General features: G+C 41.5%; 1 protein-coding gene across 1 annotated transcript in view; it reads right to left on the minus strand.

The window, feature by feature from the left end:
* Nucleotides 1-7,852, minus strand: part of ABL1 (c-abl oncogene 1, non-receptor tyrosine kinase) — a 206,677-nt gene that overhangs the window by 157,794 nt on the left and 41,031 nt on the right. The window lies entirely within an intron of this gene.

Raw genomic sequence — 7,852 nt, forward strand, 5'->3', positions numbered from 1 at the left:
ACACTTCAACCAGGTTAAATCTTTAAAACTAAAGAACTGCAGTATGATCTAAGGCGAGAGCTCTGGTGCTCAAGTGGTAACAAGGTGCACTGCAATCACAAAGGTTGTTGTTGTTGCTAAGTGCTGTCTAGTCGATTGTGACTCATAGCGACCCTATGTACAACAGCCCTAAACTCTGCTCTGTCCTGTGCCAATCACACTGTATCGGATACTCCCATCCCGATTACCCCAGTCACCGAATCAATCCACCTCTTAGAGGGCCTTCCCCTCCTGTGCTGTCCCTCCACCGTACCAAGCATGATGTCCTTCTCCAAGGACCAGTCTCTCCTTACAACATGTCCAAAGTATGTTAGACAAAGCCTCAGAATCCTTGCCTCCAAGGAGCAGTCTGGTTTAACCCTCTCCAGGATGAATCTGTTTGTTTTCCTGGCAGTCCATGGTACCCTCAATACTCTTCTCCAGCACCACAGCTCAAAGGCATCAATTCTCCTTCTATCATCCTTAGTCACTGTCCAACTCTCTGTTGTGTAACAAGTGACTACAAAGTCCATGGCCTTTATCAGATGCAACTTAGTCTCCAGAGAGACACCATTGCTCTTCAGTACTTTGGAGAGGTCCCAAACAGCAGACTTTCCCATCGCAATACATCTTCTTTTTTTTTTCCCCTTAAATAGTTGTTTATTGGCAGTGGGTTGGAAAAGGTGATGGAGTTAGCAAACAGATGCCACCACACACCAATATCACAAGGGCAGCAAGAGTGATGGGAAGGAGCAGCCTGAAGCCCCAGATGAGGCCCTTCTTCTCAAGTGTTAAGTCTAAGAGGGCGCTGGGGTCTGGAGTGTCAAGGGGAGCAATACATCTTCTAATTTCCTGGCTACTGGTGCCAAGAGTGTTAACTGTGGAGCCAAGCAAACTAAAGCTGTGAACAATCTCAATCTCTTCACCATCCATCTTGATGCTGCCAATTGGTCCAGTGGTGAGAATCTTTGTCTTCTTGACACTGAGCCTCAATCCATATTGGAGGCTGCAGTCCTTAACCCTCTGCAGCAAGTGCTTCAGGTCCTCCTCAGTTTCAGCAAGCAGGGTGGTGTCATCTGCATAACGCAGATTGTTGATAGATCTTCCACCAATCTTGACGCTACACTTCTCCTCATAGAGCCCAGCCTCCCGGATAATCTGTTCTGCATACAGGTGGAAAAAGTATATTGTTCAAATCCAATAGCTATTCCACGAGAGAAGGATAGGCAATCTTCTCCCATGATATTTACTGTCTCTTAAAAACCAGTTATGATCCAGAAGGACCAGGAGCCTTTGAATATGTGGCAGGAGTCTGGGATCCATTCTTGGTTCCACTATTGAGAATAAGCTCTTCAAATAACTTTTTAAAAAAAAAAAAACTTATATGTGTGAGTGTACCATCAAATCAGATCTGACTAGTACAGAAGGAGACTGTCCCTCCTTCCCCGGCAGAGCATCTGGTGGATTCAAACCGTGCGCCTCTGGGATTGCAGTGCAGCTTCTTGCCACTAGGCCACCAGAGCTCCCCCAAATCACTTCTAGTACGTGACAGAGGTATGGCCCTGCATGGCTACAGGCAGGATTACTTGAGTTGCTATAAGTAAATCCCTAAGAGAAGACTATTGTTGCTCTGTGCCTTTGAGTTGACTACAACTCACAGCAACCCTATGAAAGATGAAACCTTGCTTGTCCCTGCACCACCCTCTTGATTTCTGACATGCTCAAACCCATTACTATTGCCATTGTGTCAATTCAACTTGTTGAGGGCTTTTAAGATTTATTCAGGGTCTGGGGTCAGATTAGGATTTCAAAATCTCAGTTTTTCTACTTACCAATTAATTATGTTACCATGAGCTAGAGAAGCCTAAACACACAATATATTTACCCAACAAGTATTCCAAAAAGTGGATATCCAATGAAATACTCAGTCCTTGTTCCACTGTGGTGGTGGTTGTTGTGTGCCATCAAATGGACTATGACTCACAGTAACCCTATAAACAATAGATCTGAAACATGCTCTATCCTGTGCCATTCTTACTATCTCCGACTCACTTGAGCCCACTACTACTGTGTTAATCCACTTGTTGATAGTCTTCCTCTCTTACATTGACCTTCCACCTTTCCAAGCATGTCATCCTTCTCCAAGGACTGGTCCCTTCTAACAGCATGCTTAAAGTATGTGAGATGGAGTTTCATAACCCTTGCCTCCAAGGAGAACCTCAGTTTCATTTTTTCCAGGCCAGACTGTTGTTGTCTTGGCAATCCATGGGATAGTCAGTATTCTCCAACACCACAACTCAAAGGCACTGATTATTCTTGTCTTTCACTGTCTGACTCTCAGATACCAAGCAAGAGATTGAAAAGACCATGGCCTCAATCAAGTACACCTTAATCTTTAAACTGATGTAATTGTTCCTCAGCACTTTAGAGAGGTTCCTGACAGCAGATTTTCCCAATGCAACTTGTTTTCTAAGTTCTTACCTGTTGGTACCCAGTGTGTTGACTGTGAATCCAAGCAAGATGAAATCACTGACAACTGCAATCTCTTCTCCATCTATCATGATGTTGTCTACTGGCCCATTGGTGAGGATTTTTGTTGATGAAATCCATATTGAAAGCTGTAATCCTTGCTCTTCTGCAGCAAGTGTTTTAAGTCCTCTTTGCTTTCAGTGAGCAAGGCTGTGTTATTTGCATAACACACGTTGTTGAAGAGTCTTCCTCTGATCCTGGTACCACTTTCTTCTTCATAAAATCCAGCTTCTCAAATGATTTGCTCAGAACACAGATTGACAATGATAAACAAGGAACTCATAAAATATTGTACAAAATGGGTGACCACAGAGGACATTATGCTGAGTGAAATATCTCACTCACAAAAGGACAAATATTGAGTAATGCCACAGTTATAAAACAGGACTGATATAAGGTTTAGGGGGAAACTAAGAAAAGAGGGGATAAATAATGAACACTGCATTTAAACCAATGAGGGAAAGAACTGTCTAAAAGAAATACATGAATAAGTGTTATCTGCATGACAACAGTCCAGAATAAGAGGTGCATAGCAAAGTGGACTGGGGGGCTGAAGGGATGGAGGAAATTCTGCAACAATGAAAAACTTTTTTAAAGATAAAAGTAAACTTGGGGGGAGGTAAGTAGGGAGGAAAATATGCAACAATGTATGAATGGAAATCCAAGTTTTTTTGTAAATTTTCATTAAAATATCAATTTTAAAAAAGAACACTGAATAGGTATAGAGAAAGATATAGCCCTGACACTCCTCTTTCTTCATTTTAAACCATGCAGTGTTCCTTTGCTCTATTTACACAACTTCTTGGTCTACGTATAGCTTTCACATAACCACAATTAAGTGTTCTGCAATTCCCATTCTTCCCTATGTTAGCCATAATGTGCTCTACACAGTCAAATGCCTTTGCATAGTCAATAAAACAGATAGATATCCTCCTGGAATTCTCTGCTTTCCACCAAAATCTGTCTGACATCAGGAATGATATCCCTGGTACCATAGCATCTTCTAAATGCAGCTAGATTTTAAAAATAATCTTCAGCAAGATTTTGCTTGCATGTGATATTAATGACATTGTTTTATAATTTCCACAATCTGTTAGATCCCTTTGATTGAGAGAGGAAATAAATATGGATCTCTTCCAGGCAGGTGGCCAGGAAGCTGTCTTCTAGATTTTTTGGCACAGCCCGGTGAGCATGTCCACCAGGACTGCACTGTTTTGGAATATGTCAATTGGTACTCTATCAATTCCTGGGCTTTATTTTTCATCAATGCCTTCAGTTCTTCCTAAACCTCCATGGTCCTGGAACCTTTGGAAGGCATATTACATGGTCTTCTTCTACTCAGATAAATGAGAAAATTCACTCTCCTATTCAACTGCCAAACACACTGAATAAGTATGATTTTGCTTTAAATAAATAATAATGTTTATTTAAATAATTAGCAAAGAACAGGCTTACAACTCCAGATCATGTTGGTTTCCCTGGACCCTAACACCCAGTCACACTGTGGGCAGAAATCAAGAAAACTTTCTATGTCTAAGAACAGAGCCTGGCACAGGGTAAGCACTCAATACAAATTAGTGAATCATCTAAGTAATACTAACAATATATTCCTTCAAGGAAGGTATTATTAACCAAATTTCATAGTTAATGGAATTGAGCTCAAACTCTTTGCTCTCATAATCCTCATCTATTTTCTTTATATAGAATTTAGATTTTTAAGTCAGAAAGGGGCTTACAGGTTTCCCATCAACTAGTGTTCTCCAGGAGTTGAATAAGTCCCAGCCCAAGTCAACTGATCTATCTGATCCCAGAGCCTATCTTGGAACAACTTAACCTCACCGAGCTCTGAGAACCTGAGTGCAGCATGGCCTAGTTTCTTCATTTCCAAAGCATGCCGCTCAAAGAGTCCAAAGTGCCTTCTCAGAGCCAGAACAGAATTCTACAGGCTGAAATATTTACTGCTCAGTATCTTTCCTCAGTGTCCTTCCTTCTGGGTGCAACTATGAAGCAGCTCAAAGAGCCCAAAGTGCCTTCTCAGAGCCAGAACAGAATTCTACACGCTGAAATATTTACTGCTTAGTACTTTTCCTCGGTGTCCTTCCTTCTGGGTGCAACTGTGAAGCAGCTCCACAGGGGAATCCCGCTCTGCTCAATATGAGGCCTTAAAGGATTCCAAATGCCCAAAGTCCACAACCACGTGCACAAAGCAAGAAGCAGTTCCATTTCCCTTGAAAATACCCCTGAACAGCCTCCCTAACTTCCAACACCTTCTGAAAGTCAAGTCAAAGTGGACAAAAGCCAGTTATCATCCATTACAACACAGTGGACTACTGTTGTTGTTTAGGTCAGCAGCAGACTGACCCAGCACGTACAATATTTTCTTTTAGACATCATAAGATAGTCAGGCAAAAAGCAACAACAGAAATATCCCCTTCCACTCAACTCCCACAAGCGCTAACATCTTCCTGTTTTTGCCAAATACCATCAGGTTGTCTTATGTACAACGTCAAGATAATCCCAAAGGTGAAGAGAAAATGTCAGAATAAGTGTGCTTCAATGGCTTGAAATATAGTTTATGTTTTTAGCAACGTTGAAAAGTAGTGGAAACACGCACCAACTTTGTCGTGTCAGATTTTAGATGTTTTTAAGCTCAAATAAAACAGATTTTAAAAATTTTAAAGTTGTAATTAAGTGACTCACTGAATTAGAAAATTTGATATCAAAATGTTGCTGTAATACTGTGTGAAAATCTGAGGTAGGTGAGTATCTATTATTTGGAGGGGAAAAAAATTAAAACATCAATCTAGATTCTGACAGGCAGAGGGCCGCAGCTCTCTCTGGCAGAAATGAATGGGGACGCCTCAGTGGAAAGTTAATTGGGTTTGTCAAATATCAAGGAGAAAGGGAAATGATAAAACACAAAGGCTCCCACATGTAGCTGTTCTTCTAAATCAGTATGAATTTGAAAGCAGGGCACAGCAGGGAATGTATTTACACTTATTGATGCTTTCATTTTCTAAAAACTTCTCTTTTTTAAAATATATTTTAAAAGTGGTTGCTTTATTTTTCTTACAAATATATTTTCTCCCTTTGAATAATGTTAAATGGTTTCAGTCACCGCTTAAAGCAGCTTCTTAATGAATGTGAAATATAATCGACCTCTCTGCGTTTTTATATAAACTGACCTAGTGGAAAGAAGCTATGCTGCAATCCTGAAGGCACACAGTTTGAATCTGTCAGCTGTTCCACAGGAGAAGGATGGCAATCTCCCATGTGATTAACTGCCCCTGAAAACCTACTGGAGGGTCAGCTATGGTTCAGTTCTGACTCTACAGTACACAACAACAACATACATAATAGCAAAAATTTCTATTTCTGCATCAACAAAGGTATTAAAAGACACAGGGCCTGTTTGGTACTCCTCTTCCTTGGTTAACACCCTTACAATCAGAACAGACACGTGGATGGAAGGTTAAAGACCCTATCTCTGGATGTCAGGGAGAGCGAGAATGAAGCTTAGGATCCTTAGCTCTGGTGTTTGTGCAAATTGCTATCATTCTGCTAACTCCCACAAACTCAGGAAAGCCTCAGAGCCTGGAGACCTCTGCTAGGTCCTCACTCCTTTGAGAATCTAGTGAAAGTAATGTTCTCGGTCTTTCAAAACTGTTCTGCGGCCTTTCTACGAAGATGGCGCTGAAAGCGAAGAAGGAAGCCCCTGCCCCTCCCAAAACTGAAGCCAAAGCAAAGGCATTGAAGGCCAAGAAGGCAGTCCTGAAGGGCGTCCACAGCCAAAAAAAAAAGAAGATCCGCACGTCACCCACATTCCGGCGGCCTAAGACGCTGAGACTCCGACGGCAGCCCAAATACCCCTGGAAGAGCACTCCGAGGAGAAACAAGCTTGACCACTATGCCATCATCAAATTTCCCCTGACCACTGAGTCAGCTATGAAGAAGATAGAAGATAACAACACACTTGTGTTCATTGTGGATGTCAAGGCCAATAAGCACCAAATTAAACAAGCTGTAAAGAAGCTCTATGACATTGATGTGGCTAAGGTCAACACTTTGATTAGGCCTGATGGAGAGAAGAAGGCCTATGTTAGACTTGCTCCTGATTATGATGCTTTGGATGTTGCCAACAAAATTGGGATCATTTAAACTGAGTCCAGCAGGCTAATTCTAAATGTAATAAATTTTTCTCACCATAAAAACAAAACAAAACAAAAACTGTTCTGCGTTCTTTCAAAAGCAAAATGTCTTGGTGTACATTCATATAATAGTGCATAAAATTTCAGGAGTCAAGAACTCTAAATTCTATCCATATACCTTAGGGAACACTTCTGGAGGCTGAGTAGTAAGGAGCTGTGCTGCTAACCCAAAGGCACTTGGTTCAAATCTACCAGCTGCTCCACAGGAGAAAGATGGACACTCTCCTCCCATGTGATTTACTAGCTCTGAAAACCCACTTGGAGGGTCAGCTATGAGTCGGCTCCAATTCAACAACATCTTAGTATCTGGTTAAGATCTGGGTGTGAATCTGAGGGACTGTTACTCAATCTCAATATCCACTCTTTCCTCCTTGTGATATACTTTATTTTTTCATTACTTTGTGTGTGTGTGTATGTGCACCATCAAATCGGACAGGTACAGGAGGACTGTCCCTCCTTCTCCAGCAGAGCATCTGGTGGATTTGAACTGCATGCCTCTGGAATTGCATTGCAGCTTCTTGCCACTAGGCCACAAGAGCTCCATGATATACTTTCTTATACTGCAGATGCTGGAAAGCTAAAAACTGCATGTTACCAAGTTTCTTGCAGTTAAGAGTTTGAATGTGATTACGGGTTTGTCAAATACAAATGTGTAAGATCTGAAAGGCAAGTACGAGATAAAGCACTGTCATTGTTTCTGCTACTGCTGTGGGTAAGTCCAACAGTCAAGCACTCAGGTTTTTCTGAAGCAGAAGCAGGCATCCTATGTGCAGGCATTAAGTTCACAGTTATTAGCAAGTGGCAAAGTGAAGGACACCTGGCAGACTTCAGGCTGGCTTTGGGTTCAGAGCAGTAACGTGTTCATGGTGGCAATGATTTTGGAGTTGGGAGCTTCCCAATTACCAAAGAGAATGCTGCTTCCTTGGCAGCCAAGGGTTATGGTGTGGCTTTGAGAATCAATCATTCATGATGCTCAAGCTAAAATCTGCTTTCTCAGTCCTTCCAATGATTGTGTTAGCCCTATCTAAATTAACTATAATCAGTTCTTTTCTCTGTAACTGAACTCAGACCAAAGCAAATCTTTTAGATTTTTTTTT

The sequence above is a fragment of the Elephantulus edwardii genome, unplaced genomic scaffold (genome assembly GCF_000299155.1).
Source record: "Elephantulus edwardii isolate Elephantulus edwardi_28Jun2011 unplaced genomic scaffold, EleEdw1.0 scaffold00116, whole genome shotgun sequence".
In the NCBI taxonomy this organism is placed as follows: domain Eukaryota; kingdom Metazoa; phylum Chordata; class Mammalia; order Macroscelidea; family Macroscelididae; genus Elephantulus; species Elephantulus edwardii.